Source organism: Epinephelus fuscoguttatus, linkage group LG23 (genome assembly GCF_011397635.1).
Source record: "Epinephelus fuscoguttatus linkage group LG23, E.fuscoguttatus.final_Chr_v1".
Lineage (NCBI taxonomy): Eukaryota > Metazoa > Chordata > Actinopteri > Perciformes > Serranidae > Epinephelus > Epinephelus fuscoguttatus.
The window spans coordinates 6,599,692-6,615,862 of record NC_064774.1 but is presented as its reverse complement, the minus strand read 5'-3'; the positions used below and the strand labels follow the sequence as shown (position 1 = coordinate 6,615,862).

General features: G+C 42.4%; 1 pseudogene; it reads right to left on the bottom strand.

Annotated features, from left to right (window-relative positions):
- Positions 1-294: 294 nt before the first annotated feature.
- LOC125884232 (mamu class II histocompatibility antigen, DR alpha chain-like) lies at positions 295-14,794 on the bottom strand (annotated as a pseudogene).
- Positions 14,795-16,171: the final 1,377 nt, after the last annotated feature.

Here is a 16,171-nt window from a genome sequence, read left to right as displayed (position 1 = left end):
TTATTTTATTTTGATCCCCCCTATGTTAATCACTGATTGATGCTGTTTTTGAAGTATGAATAAGTCAATAAGTAATTTATTCCATTGAAATATCATTGATGTTTTATAGAAAAGTGATTTATCTTTTTATAAATGACAAAAGGCACATCTGCCTCATTTTTGCTGTGGTATCCCTCCAAGGTGCCTCTTGCCTGGGGCCCCCAAAATGTCTTGAAACAGCCCTGGCTGTTATCAATGATACATCGCTCTAACAAACGAAACAATCAACATCAGGACAAACATCTGTCAAACAGCTCTGAGTTCATTCCTTTATTAATGTTAATTCATACAATCATTCATTTACACATCAGAGTTTTCTCATGCATGTGTGACATAAAAGCTGTTTTTCACCCACAGATGTAGAAACAAGAACATTAAGAGATTATTTCACAGGTGAACCCAATCTGAATCATAAAACATATCATTGTACAGTTTGACAGTGTAAATCAGTGAAAGCTCTGCAGAGAAAACAGAGGGAGAAGCTGCAGCAGTTAGTTAATCAAAGTATGTGACCACTCATTCAGTTTGATCAGTACTGATCAATATCCAGCAGAGAACACATGTTGAACACCAGAGGCCTGCTGCTATGAAGCACGTTCACTGAGTCGAGCTGAATGTGGCTGCACTGTCTCTGCAGCCTGACCAACACAATGCAGCCAACACACAGTTATCTGGACACTTGTCTGAGAAACACCACAACCAGGGATCCCAACACATGTTTCAGGTGTGATGTGATTCCAGGTGTGACTCAGGCAAGTGACACCATAACTCAGTAAACCTGATCCTCACAGACAGCCCCTCTGGTGACATCATCAGCCCCGACCAATCAGCTGCACTCGTTCCCTTTGATGAGGAAGAAGGTTCCAGCAGCCACACCGAGCAGACCGACAGTCAGACCCACTCCACAGAAAACTGCAGGTCCAACACTGGGCTGAGTCTTCTCCACATCTGGAGACAGAAAAGACAGAGACATGAAGCTTCACCTCCACATCTGGAGACAGAAAAGACAGAGACATGAAGCTTCACCTCCACATCTGGAGACAGAAAAGACAGAGACATGAAGCTTCTCCTCCACATCTGGAGACAGAAAAGACAGAGACATGAAGCTTCACCTCCACATCTGGAGACAGAGAAACATCTGGAGACAGAGGACACAGAAACATCTGGGGACAGAGGACACAGAAACATCTGGAGACAGAAGACAGAGAAACATCTGGAGACAGAAACATCTGTAGACAGAGGACACAGAAACATCTGGAGACAGAAGACAGAAACATCTGGAGACAGGAAATATAGAAACATCTGGAGACAGAGGACACAGAAACATCTGGAGACAGAAGACACAGAAACATCTGGAGACAGGAGACAGAACATACAGAAACATCTGGAGACAGAAGACAGAAACATCTGGAGACAGAGGACACAGAAACATCTGGAGACAGAGAACACAGAAACATCTGGAGACAGAAGACACAGAAACATCTGGAGACAGAGAACACAGAAACATCTGGAGACAGAAGACACAGAGACATTTGGAGACAGAAGACAGAACATACAGAAACATCTGGAGACAGAAGACACAGAGACATTTGGAGACAGGAGACAGAACATACAGAAACATCTGGAGACAGAGAACACAGAAACATCTGGAGACAGAGGACACAGAACCATCTGGAGACAGAGAACACAGAACCATCTGGAGACAGAGGACACAGAAACATCTGGAGACAGAGGACACAGAAACATCTGGAGACAGAAGACACAGAAACATCTGGAGACAGAGAACACAGAAACATCTGGAGACAGAAGACACAGAGACATTTGGAGACAGAAGACAGAACATACAGAAACATCTGGAGACAGAAGACACAGAGACATTTGGAGACAGGAGACAGAACATACAGAAACATCTGGAGACAGAGAACACAGAAACATCTGGAGACAGAGGACACAGAACCATCTGGAGACAGAGAACACAGAACCATCTGGAGACAGAGGACACAGAAACATCTGGAGACAGAGGACACAGAAACATCTGGAGACAGAAGACACAGAGACATTTGGAGACAGGAGACAGAACATACAGAAACATCTGGAGACAGAGAACACAGAAACATTTGGAGACAGAGGACACAGAAACATCTGGAGACAGAGAACACAGAAACATCTGGAGACAGAGGACACAGAAACATCTGGAGACAGAGGACACAGAAACATCTGGAGACAGAAGACACAGAAACATCTGGAGACAGAGGACACAGAAACATCTGGAGACAGAGGACACAGAAACATCTGGAGACAGAGGACACAGAAACATCTGGAGACAGAGGACACAGAAACATCTGGAGACAGAAGACACAGAAACATCTGGAGACAGAGGACACAGAAACATCTGGAGACAGAAGACACAGAAACATCTGGAGACAGAGGACACAGAAACATCTGGAGACAGAAGACACAGAAACATCTGGAGACAGAAGACACAGAAACATCTGGAGACAGTCGACACAGAAACATCTGGAGACAGAGGACACAGAAACATTTGGAGACAGATGTGTTTGTATCAATAAAGTTGTCTCACCCCAGATTCTGGTCAGTGGTTGGTCCAGGGCCTGATGTCCCACTGAACAGCTGTAGATGTCTCCCAGCTGTGGGACAAACTCCAGTCTGGAGAACTGGTTGAAGGAACCGTCCTTGTTGGGGAAGGGAACGTTGACGCTGGTTCCTTCAGTGACGTTCTTGTTGTTCTTCGTCCAGTAGAAGCGTTACAGGAGCAGGATAGAAACCAGTCACATGACAGATGAGGATGTTGTTCTGTCCCAGCTCCACGTCGTCTCTGGAGTAGACGATGGGACTGGACGGAGGATCTGAACAGAGACACAGCTCAGATTAATGTCTTGCATCAACTCTTGTTCCAGAGGACGGTAAAGTGAGAACAAGTATTATCAGTGAAAGTTAACTGTGGTATCTCCAGACATTTATTTGGATAGTTAACCCTCGTGTGACCCCTGGACATTTTTGTCCATTTCCAAAATTCAAAACTCCGTCACAGACAGATTAAAGGTCACAGGGGGTTGGTTTTTTGCATGGGGGTGTCATTCTGGGTGAAATTTCAAAATCTGAACTTTCAGCACAAAAATCCATTATTTCACCCTGTAATACATTTTTTATCCTATCCATGACCCTTCAAGTGGACAAAAATGTCCATTTTCTAGAAAGTGTCAACAAAAGGTCACAGGAGTGATTTTTGCATGGGGTGTCATTCTGGGTGAAATTTCAAAATCCCAACTTTCAGCATGAAAATCCATTATTTGACCCTGTAATGCATTTTCATTCCAGCAACAATACAAATGGCTAAATGACAGGTGGACATTTTGTCCACTTGAAGGGTCATGGATAGGATAAAAATGTGTTACAGGTTCAAATAATGGATTGACAAAACCCCCCCTTGACAAAACTCACCCCGCTGTGACCTTTTGTTGGACACTTTATAGAAAATACACATTTTTGTCCACTTGAAGGGTCATGGATGTGACTTTTTTGAAGGGGAACACAAGGGTAGGAACCAAGAAGGGTTGAAAGAACAGATCTACACAGGAGTAATTCTAATGTCAGGGTTGGTGTTGCAGACAACTAGTTTCATATAACCTTCTTCACTCAATGAAAAATAAAGTTTTTTCCACACTGAAATTTAAAAGTTCCTAAAAAATGTTTCTTGGTGCAACGTCAGGTGTTTATCAGGCAGCATCCAGGTTGTTTACAGACAGAGAATGTCAGCTGAGTCATCCATCACATCGTCCACAAACTATTTAATGTGCACATGTGAAACACACATACATACATGACGTATCATACCTTCTGCAATAAATGTTTGTTTTTAATGGTTAATGTCATTATACACGAGAGGAAGTTAATCAGTAAATAGTTTATTTGGCACCACTGGGAGACACATAATCAAAGAGAGGGTAAAAAAAGACAAATTGTATGTGGTATTTTTTATCAGCAGGGATCAGGATTTGCAGACTCTGTGGGATAGTTTAAGAACAGCAGAGAAAATATTTTTAAGATGTAAAAATCATAATTTGAGGAAAGGTCTGAAGAATTTAAGAAACAGCAAACTGAATTTGATAAAAAGTTACGAACTGTGAAACAAAATTTAACAGAGGTCTCTCACTGCATATTGATCATATACAAACTCATAATCCTCAACAGTTTTGGAATGAAATTAATAGATGAGGTCCCAGAAAATGAAGGGAAATACCCGTGGAAGTAAAACTAGAGAATGGTGAATGTAGCTCTGTCTTGGCGTTGTCTTACAAAAATGGGAAAAGATTTTGCAGATCTGTTTTCTAGCTGTGACAATTCATTCAATAATTCTTTCTTGGAGGGAATCACCTGTTTGAAAAAAACTATGAAACTGTAATGAATGATGAAGGAAATAATTATAATGTGTTCCTGAATGCAAATCTTTCTGTTGAAGAGGTAAAACATGTCATAGATAAATGTAAACTGAAAAAAACTGCAGGAGTTGATGAAATTTCCTATGAAGTACTAAAGTCACCAACGATGTTTAATGTACTATTTGAGTTATTTCAGTCTAGCTTTGATAACGGCATTATTCCTACACAGTGGCACAAGAGTGTTATTAAACCTATCCCTAAATCTTCATGATGAAAAATGATCCCAGGTTACCACTCAGCTATAGGGTGTGATGGAAAATTCTGGTATTTAAACATATTTAATCTATAATGTGTTGCATAAGGTTTCTTGTTTTGATGAAACTGAACTTCTAGCCTAATGATGTGTGTTGCTCATTTAACCCCTACTGTGACAGCAGTGAGAGACACCAAGGTCACGAGCCAGGGAGGCTCAGACACCAAGATTATGAGCCAGGGAGGACAACAAGTGTCCTTGTTAGTCTCAAGAGATGTTGTGTTTTAGGAATGTCAAGGCGCCACATATTTTGACTGTTGATGTGCATGTGTTATGGGAACTATAAAGATAGCAGGGCGAGAAGACTTGCTAGGCACTCTGACTGACTGACTGTTCATGCGGTTGTATGTGTGAGTGTCTCCATTCATGAATGCTTATTAAACTCAAGAAAGACAGCTGATGTGTGAAGACTTTTTCTTTAAACTGTTTATTAAATAGTAGTTTTGCCACCACAAGGGCTATAAGTCTCATTAGCTGTGTATATAAATTGTACTCTTCACTTTTAAATTGCAGACTTGTAGAGCACCTTGAGAGGACTGGTTTGCTTCTAGATGAACAAAATGGATTTAGAAAAGATAGAGCATGCATCAACCATACATATGTAGTCACTTCCATCACACGAGCAAGAATCAAGGAGAATAATGTAACCCACATAATATATGGGACTATATTAATAAATGGGAGATAAGGGAAAAAAAGACAGACATTATTAACCACAGTTTAATAATAATAAGAGTGTCAAAGGATAGTTTTATCCAATATAATTATTTCCCATGCATTTTCCATCCCCTAAATGCCACATGGATTGAGTGATGGGTTAGTTCTGCTAATCAGAAAAAAGGTGGACGTTAGTTAGTCCCGCCCACCTGGCTGTTTGGGTGTGCGATATGTGTGTTTGAGTATACGTGTACACAGAGAGACCGAGAGCGTCACATTTGAGATGAGCAGAGAAAAGTGTATTAACTAAGAGAAAAAACGAAAGAAAGCCAGGAGATATACCCAAAACAGAGTCTACTGAAGGTGACAAAACTGTCAGCAGTCAGCAAAGAGTTCGCTTGTTAGCCTTTAGCTCATCTGCTGGCGCTAGCTAGAAGCCAGTGCTCAGCTCTCGTCGTGTCTGTGTGTGGAGAAACTCCGTGAGTTTCATCAATGACTGCTTCTAGGAGCAAGGTAATAATCCACAAAGTGTATTTCATTCAATCTACAGTGAAAGTTAATTTAAGTTACTTTGTTCTTACTGGTTCACTTGTTCATTTAGAAACCCTGTAGATTTACTGGGCATTAGCGCCATTTTGTGTCTGTGCCCCGCCGAGGGAGGGATTTCATTTTATCTTGCACTGAAATGAGTTCATGATTGTATTGTAAACATATTTCATGTATAGCTGCTAAGATTTATTTACAAGGTTAAAAAGCATTATTTGCACTTGTGTAAAATATTGTAATATAAAATTAAAATATTCAAGTTAATACCATGCACTGTTAAAGGGCATATGGAAAAAAAACCTGACAAGTATGTGCAGTATTGTACACATTATTTTGGTTAAGAATTCATGTTGCTACTAATCTCTCAAAACAGATTCTACGGCAATACCTAATACAAACTCTAAAATGCTTCCAATTTGGTCCGAACTTCATCAAGTAGATACAAACATTATATTCAAATCCACAATCCGCAGTAAAGGTGAATGGGTTTCTTTCCGACCGCTTCACCTTAGAACGTGGCTGTAAACAAGGCTGCTCACTGTCTCCCTTATTATTTGATATCAGTATTGAACCACTAGCACAGTTGATTAGGGATGACAACATAAAGGGGTTTACAATAAATGGGGAACAGCATAAAATCTCATCGTATGCAGATGACGTATTACTGTACCTCACAAAACCTGCAACAACAATTCCATACTTAAAGGACCTCATCCTTAGGTACGGATACTTCTCGGGCTACAAGATAAACGTGGATAAAACAATGGCCATGGATATAGGAGGCAAAATCTCAGATACAATTAAATTGCAGAGTGGGTTTAAATGGCCAATAGATGGCATTAAATATCTAGGTATCCATATACCACCTTCATTAGAAAAACTGTACGACCTTAATTACAAAAGTCTAATCCAAAACATTAGCAAGGACCTGGACCGATGGATAATATTACCCTTATCTCTATTAGGCCGCATTGAAAGTGTTCGCATGAATGTGTTACCTAAATTACTATATCTGTTTCAAATGCTACCTATAGACATCCCAAAAATCTCATTTGACAAATTAGACAAGCTAATCTCAACATTTATCTGGCAAAGAAAACGGCCAAGAATTAGATTAAAAATACTACAGCTAACCAAAGCAAAAGGGGGGCTCAAACTTCCAAATTTGAGATATTACTTTTGGGCTGCAATTAAGACCATCAACAATATGGATTCAGGACCTGTCATATACATGCTGGCTCAACATTGAGAAGGGTTTATGTGAGAGACCTTTACAAGCCCTGCCATTCCTAGGAGCCCACCCAAGTGAAACAGATATGGGGGAATGGACCAAAATCACACTAAAAATATGGAAGACAATGAAACTTAACTTTGGCCTGCCTAAAACAATTTCAGCACTCACAAATATTGTATATATAAATGGTTTATGCCTTCCAAAATGGATTCAGGGTTCAGAAAATGGTCAAAGTACGGACACACCAACCTCCATCAACTCCATGATTCTGGCAACTTTAAATCATTTGCACAGTTATCGGAGGAATTTAAGCTACCAAATACGGATTTTTTCAGGTATTTACAGTTAAGGGATTTCCTATTAAGACATGAAGAATGGGACAAAGTTGTTAAGCCTACATTAATTGAAGAACTATTAATAAAAGTACAAACAAGAAATTGGGATAAGAAATTAATAAGCTATTGTTATCAAATATTTCTAGATATGAATTCGAATAATACAATAAAAGTTAAAAAGAGATGGGAAATTGAGACTAATTCAACTATATCACTGGATATGTGGAAAGAAATATGTACTGAAGCACATCTGGTAACTAATTCAAATGTGTGGAGGGAATTTAAATGGAAGGTAATCATGACACCTGAAATTGTGGCCAAATTTGGCACAACACACTCAAATAAATGCTGTAGAAATTGTGGCCCACACATTGGCAACCAAACCCACATATTTTGGTTATGCTCAAAATTATAAACATTGTGTTTGGGAACGCTTAAAGAAGTATTTGGAAGTAACATCACAATGGACCCTACAGTGGCTCTACTGGGTCTACTGCCGAAAGCCATCAAAGGAAGAGCCAAAAAATATCTTCTACAAATACTACTGACAACAGCAATTAAATGCATCACAGTTAGGTGGCTAAAGCCTAACCCTCCAACACACAATATGTGGATTGAGAAAATAAAGGAAATACATCAGATGGAAAAAATAACCTACTCCCTTAGACTTCAAAAAGACATATTTACTAAAAGGTGGAGCGCTGTCATGGGCATACTATGATAATGAGGAATGCCTGTATACATTTCAAATTGAATCTATGTCATTAATCTGATACTTTATATTTATTTATTCAATTTTATTTATTATTATCTTTTTTTTTCTCCCATTTTATTTATTTTTATTTATTCAATTATCTTTTCAATGTTTTCTACTATTACAGTCGTGGGTGCTTTTGTTGTGTCCCAATTGTCATTATGTTAGTACTACTGTATATTGAAAGTTTGTTTTGAGAAAACAGCAGATATAATGAATATGACTCTGTATGTATGATTATATGTGAAACTGAAATAAAAATTAAGTTAAAAAAAAACAAACAGATTCTACAATTTACATTGTAGGCGCGGCCGAGACGTGCAGGTGTCCCCAGGAAATGTGTACCTACAGAAACAGCTAGCTCCACGTCCACAGCGACCACTTCACCCAAAACGCCGTCTCATCAACGTGAAATTTATTTTTTTTCTCCAGCGGATGTCTTAGTTACAACATGACTGAGCTAACTGGAGTAGTTTCATGTCGTATCCGACAACGGGAGGCTTTAAACAGATGACGTCCTGATGTTAGCTTTGCTAGCTGTCCCTGTCAGCTGCAGCTACTGATGCTTTCTAGACATCGTGATTTCCCAAAACTGAATAAATACAACATATAGCAACAAAAAACTGCTTTGCTAGCTCAATCATGTTGTAACTAAGAAATCAGCTGGGAAAAATATTTTATTCACAGACCGTTTATTGAGTTATTATCTTATTTTTATACAGTCTATGGTTATTATAGACACCGCTAACGGCTAACGTTAACAGCTAATGATTAGCCCCGCTAATCTACGATAATGTGTTATTATTTACAAAACGTGCACACAGAAAATGTTTGTTCAGTCATTGTGTTTATAGACTTAACAAACATCAGATTAGTCTACACCGTGATATAGTGATGTGAAAATGTGATATATAGCTAGACTCTGCTGGTTTTCTACCCAAAGTATTTGTAAACAACACGGCAATTCCCTGGGGGCACCGCCGGAAGTGAAGGGCGTGAGCGATCGCGAGGCCCTGCACTTCTGTTAGTCGAAAAACTCCGGGCTGTGCCCCAGAGGTAAAGGAAGGAAAAAAAGTTTTTGGTGTTTTTTTACCGATGGATTTCCAGATTGTGTTGCCACAGATTACATGATAACCATAAGCAATACAGACTGTAGAAACAATTGATCACTCATGAGATTTCTCTGATGTCTGTTGACAGGTCAGGTTTTTTTTTGTTGGTTTGTTTCTTCGTTTGGACCTTCCAGTGAAATTGATGGTGAGCTTTCCCACCTGGATCTAGAGAAAGATTCCCAGACAAACTGTGGTCACTGGACGGGTCCTCCTACACTTTGCGGTGTGGTAGGTCCAGTATCTGCAGACACCCTCACACACAGCCCTGTTATACAGGAATTTGATTGTGATAACTTGAATCTGAGGTAGAAGCAAAATTCAGGTTACCAAGGTGCACCCGAGATATTTGACAGCTATTTGGCCAATTTGACATTTTACATGTGATATTAATGTGTATAATATCAATTCTATTGTTTTTATCCTATCAAAGTATTTTAATTTTTCTGTTTTCATAACTAAAGCCGCAATTACCTTACACTTTAACTTTTGCCTCTGAGTCTCATTTAAACATTCCACTGAGCTCCAGTTGTCGAACTCACTGGTCCATACATCATATAAAATCTAAACTCTGATATTGTGATTTTAATCATCAACCCCTTTGTTTTATTGATTTTAAAAAGGGTCAACAGGGAACTTCTTCAATTATAGGTTGTTAACTTCTGGTGTCAATGGAAAGTTTTATTATGCCCTTAAGTCTCTTTATCAAGCACCTATTGCCTGTGCTCACGTCAGCAGTACACAACAACATTCTGATGTGAAACAAGGAGATGTTTTGTCTCCAACACTGTTTTCCATTTACATAAATGATCTAGCTCTTCAAATTAAAGCACCAAATTTGGGAGTCAAAGTAGATGATCAGATTGTGGGCGTATTATTATATGCAGACAATGTAGTGTTGCTTGCAGAACAGGAACATGATCTGCAGATTATGTTGAATATTGTTGCTGATTGGTGCTGGAAATGGAGACTGGTGGTAAATCAAGACAAAACTCAAATAGTGCATTTCAGACAATTAGTGGAGAGAAGCCCAGTTGGTTTCACTCTTGGTTGTAGTGCTGACATACACCGACCAATATAAATATCTTGGCTCGACACTGGATGAGCATTTGACATAAAGAAGCAGTCAGTGTTGTAGCTCATTCTGGGTAAAGCATTGGGATCTGTAATCAACAAAGTTAAGCACTGTGGTACTTTGGGATTTCATACTCACACACAGCTTTACAATTCATGTGTATGTCCTGTGTCAGATCATGCTTCTGGTGTTTGGGGGTTCCTTGAATATAAAAGTTATAACACTGTGCATTATAGAGCTATTTGATCCTTTCTTGGAGTTCATAAACTTACCTCAGGTTTAGCTATTAGTGGAGATATGGGATGGGAACCTCCAAACATTAGGCATAGATGTGAAATGATTCGGCTTTGGAATAGACTTGTGAAGATGTCTGATCAAAGGTTCACTAAAAAGATATTTAATTGGGGTATCTCACATGGTCATCATTGGGTTCAGTCCAGGCCACTAGGCATGGAGCGCCAGAGCAGAAAGCAGGTGAATAGCTGGTGCTTGCCAGGTGCACACTGTCACATGCCCCCCCCACCCCCCACCACCCCCCTGGCTGATCAGCCTGATCCCGTCTCATTCAGGAGGTGTTTCTCAAAGTCAAGGAAGGATCCTCAAACGGCCGAATTTGGAGGATGCTACGTCATAGGCCCACGGAAGGACTGTTCCAATGTCAAGGATCCTTCTGAGTTTCACTCAGAAGGTGGGGCCTCTTCAATGAAACCTGCGCCAGTGGAGCTCAGCAGGATTTAGATTAACATGTCATTTATTTGGATTCATGTCTCCACCAGGTTTTATCAGACAGAAACCTTATCATTTACACTTTCCAATGTGCCCGCTGTCACATAATTACATTTATTAAATAACGTGATTAAAGTTTTAAATGACGAAAGTTTCTGTCTCAATAGGTATTTTTGGGTGAATGGTGGTGAGAGCAGCCACAGTAAAGACATCAGAATATCCTGCAGGTCAAAGCGTCACTCTTTTGTTTTGAGGTGAACTTATTTCAGAGGATTACCCGGTATAATGTACAATCTGCGCTGTCAGCTGTTTGAGAGCAGCACAGCTCATCAGATCAGATCTGTTCATATTATTGTAGCGCAGTGTGTGGTGACACAGAAAATATGGATCACTGTGAAATGACAGAGTGATTCTGTGTGTGAGTCTGTGTTCATACTGTTAATGATCATTTAGAACCTTCTTAGCTGTTGTGTTTACTTCATTACTCCACTTACTCTTAAATACGATCCAGAAATATATTCTCTCTAAAGGTCACGTGACTCTGACAATACTGACACTCATGTGACCGTGGTGTAGTTTGTTTACGGCCTGGTTGTGACGTTAAGTCATGTGACCGTGGTGTAGTTTGTTTACGGCCTGGTTGTGGCGGTGACGTTAAGTCGTGTGACCGTGGTGTAGTTTGTTTATGGCCTGGTTGTGGTTGTGACGTTAAGTCGTGTGACCGTGGTGTAGTTTGTTTACAGCCCGGTTGTGGTTGTGACGTTAAGTCATGTGACCGTGGTGTAGTTTGTTTACGGCCTGGTTGTGGCGGTGACGTTAAGTCATGTGACCATGGTGTAGTTTGTTTACGGCCTGGTTGTGGCGGTGACGTTAAGTCATGTGACCGTGGTGTAGTTTGTTTACAGCCTGGTTGTGGCGGTGACGTTAAGTCGTGTGACCGTGGTGTAGTTTGTTTACAGCCCGGTTGTGGTTGTGACGTTAAGTCCTGTGACCGTGGTGTAGTTTGTTTACGGCCTGGTTGTGGCGCTGACGTTAAGTCATGTGACTGTGGTGTAGTTTGTTTACGGCCTGGTTGTGGCGCTGACGTTAAGTCATGTGACCATGGTGTAGTTTGTTTACGGCCTGGTTGTGGCGCTGACGTTAAGTCGTGTGACCGTGGTGTAGTTTGTTTACGGCCTGGTTGTGGCGCTGACGTTAAGTCATGTGACTGTGGTGTAGTTTGTTTACGGCCTGGTTGTGGCGGTGACGTTAAGTCATGTGACCGTGGTGTAGTTTGTTTACAGCCTGGTTGTGGCGGTGACGTTAAGTCATGTGACCGTGGTGTAGTTTGTTTATGGCCTGGTTGTGGTTGTGACGTTAAGTCGTGTGACCGTGGTGTAGTTTGTTTACAGCCCGGTTGTGGTTGTGACGTTAAGTCATGTGACCGTGGTGTAGTCTGTTTACGGCCTGGTTGTGGCGCTGACGTTAAGTCGTGTGACCGTGGTGTAGTTTGTTTACGGCCTGGTTGTGGCGCTGACGTTAAGTCATGTGACTGTGGTGTAGTTTGTTTACGGCCTGGTTGTGGCGCTGACGTTAAGTCATGTGACCGTGGTGTAGTTTGTTTACGGCCTGGTTGTGACGTTAAGTCATGTGACCGTGGTGTAGTTTGTTTACGGCCTGGTTGTGGCGGTGACGTTAAGTCATGTGACCGTGGTGTAGTTTGTTTACGGCCTGGTTGTGACGTTAAGTCATGTGACCGTGGTGTAGTTTGTTTACGGCCTGGTTGTGGCGGTGACGTTAAGTCATGTGACCGTGGTGTAGTTTGTTTACGGCCTGGTTGTGGCGGTGACGTTAAGTCATGTGACCGTGGTGTAGTTTGTTTACGGCCTGGTTGTGGTGGTGACGTTAAGTCATGTGACTGGGTGTAGTTTGTTTACAGCCTGGTTGTGGCGGTGACATTAAGTCATGTGACCGTGGTGTAGTTTGTTTATGGCCTGGTTGTGGCGGTGACGTTAAGTCATGTGACCGTGGTGTAGTTTGTTTACGGCCTGGTTGTGGCGGTGACGTTAAGTCATGTGACCGTGGTGTAGTTTGTTTACGGCCTGGTTGTGGCGCTGACGTTAAGTCATGTGACCGTGGTGTAGTTTGTTTATGGCCTGGTTGTGGCGGTGACATTACTGGTACTAAATTAGCCCCAGGGCTTAATGATCAAAGAGCATAGTGCTGACACCATCCGTGCTTTTGTCGGTACTTTAACAGATTTTGGTTCAATTCATGATCACCCCGCAGACTCTCATCTGCGTTCTGTGCTGGGGCTGAACTGCTACACACACACACACACACACACACACACACACACACACACACACACACTGTGAACAGCTGAGCAGCTATGGTGGAAACAAAGTGAAGATAACAAACAAATGATTTGAGCTGATGGCAGCTACAGTCGTTACTGTGAGTGACATTAACTGTTACAGAGGAAGACACCAGTAACAACATGCAAACATGTAGACAGTGACGTTCAATAGGCTCCGCCCACTGTCACTAACATGATGTCTTACACAAGGACAGCACGCTAGTTTGGCTAACAGCTAACTGTAACTGATGACCTAACAAGGAGGACAGAAGACAGGAGGACAGAGGACAGAGGACAGGAAGACAGAGAGACAGAGGACAGGAGGACAGTGGACAGGAGGACAGAGGACATAGGACAGGAGGACAGAGAGACAGAGGACAGGAGGACAGGAGGACATAGGACAGGAGGACAGAAGACAGGAGGACAGAGAACAGTGGACAGGAGGACAGAGGACATAGGACAGGAGGACAGAGAGACAGAGGACAGGAGGACAGAGGACAGAAGGACAGAGGACAGAAGGACAGGGGACAGGAGGACAGAGGACAGAAGGACAGAGGACAGGAGGACAGAGGACATAGGACAGGAGGACAGAGAGACAGAGGACAGGAGGACAGAGGACAGGAGGACAGAGGACAGGGGACAGGAGGACAGAGGACAGGAGGACAGGGGACAGGAGGACAGAGGACAGGAGGACAGGACAGGAGGACAGAGGACAGGAGGACAGTGGACAGGAGGACAGAGGACAGGAGGTGAGATGTGTTTGTCTTTACCTTGTTCCACTGGGAAGTCCTTAATGGCTTGACGCACTGTCTTCAGGTTCTGTCTGCAGGTCTGTACATTAGCCACAGCCTGTTCATAAGTTCCTTCCACATAGGTCATGTGATCAATGAAGCTGGGCTGAGGCTCCACCCCCTTCTTGTTGATGAAGTCTGCGTACCACATCTCCTCACCATCCAGAGCGTACATCTCCTCTCCATCAGAGTCTGAACAGCCAGTGATATGAAGGTCCTCATGTAGACCTGAAAACAGAGACACAGGGTTCACACTGACTGTTTGTTTGTTTGTTTGTTTGTTTGTTGTTGAGTCAGTAAACAAACAGTGTGTTTCCTGTGTTTGAACCTTCAGAGGTTTAAATGTGAAACTAAAGGACAGAAACTTACCGTCAGCTGAGACACTGAGGACACAGGAGAGGACCAGGACCACCATCATCTTCATCATCTTCATCATCTTCATCAGCTCTCTGTAGACCTGAACCTGTCTGAGTCTCTGTAGACCTGAACCTGTCTGAGTCTCTGTAGACCTGAACCTGTCTGAGTCTCTCTGTAGACCTGAACCTGTCTGAGTCTCTCTGTAGACCTGGACCTGTCTGAGTCTCTGTAGACCTGGACCCGTCTGAGTCTCTGTAGACCTGGACCCGTCTGAGTCTCTGTAGACCTGGACCCGTCTGAGTCTCTGTAGACCTGGACCTGTCTGAGTCTCTCTGTAGACCTGAACCTGTCTGAGTCTCTGTAGACCTGAACCTGTCTGAGTCTCTCTGTAGACCTGAACCTGAACCTGTCTGAGTCTCTGTAGACCTGAACCTGTCTGAGTCTCTCTGTAGACCTGAACCTGTCTGAGTCTCTCTGTAGACCTGGACCTGTCTGAGTCTCTGTAGACCTGGACCCGTCTGAGTCTCTGTAGACCTGGACCCGTCTGAGTCTCTGTAGACCTGGACCCGTCTGAGTCTCTGTAGACCTGGACCTGTCTGAGTCTCTCTGTAGACCTGAACCTGTCTGAGTCTCTGTAGACCTGAACCTGTCTGAGTCTCTCTGTAGACCTGAACCTGAACCTGTCTGAGTCTCTGTAGACCTGAACCTGTCTGAGACTCTGTAGACCTGAACCTGTCTGAGACTCTGTAGACCTGAACCTGTCTGAGTCTCTGTAGACCTGAACCTGTCTGAGTCTCTGTAGACCTGGACCTGTCTGAGTCTCTCTGTAGACCTGAACCTGTCTGAGTCTCTGTAGACCTGAACCTGTCTGAGTCTCTCTGTAGACCTGAACCTGTCTGAGTCTCTGTAGACCTGGACCTGTCTGAGTCTCTGTAGACCTGAACCTGTCTGAGTCTCTCTGTAGACCTGGACCTGTCTGAGTCTCTGTAGACCTGGACCTGTCTGAGTCTCTGTGTAGACCTGGACCTGTCTGAGTCTCTGTAGACCTGGACCTGTCTGAGTCTCTGTAGACCTGAACCTGTCTGAGTCTCTCTGTAGACCTGAACCTGTCTGAGTCTCTGTAGACCTGGACCTGTCTGAGTCTCTCTGTAGACCTGAACCTGTCTGAGTCTGTGTCTCACTCTGAGGACGACTGACAGAAACTCCAGCAGCAGCTGAACTCTAAAACACTGAACAGCCAATCAGAGTGCAGAGATCATGTGACATCATCAGTGTCCAGGTAGAGACAGGCTGCTGCTGACACAGACTTTAACACACAGACGATACGATCAATAATCAATACTGTATTTATGGAGTCTTTTCAGAATAAAGTGTTTTGTTGGATGGTCACATTTTAAGGTTTGTTTAATGTTGAGTTTTTCAAAATAAAAGTCTTTAATTCAGGTGGTTGCTGTGGAGATAAAAAATGTTGCCACAGTGTCATCGTCTCCATTTTAG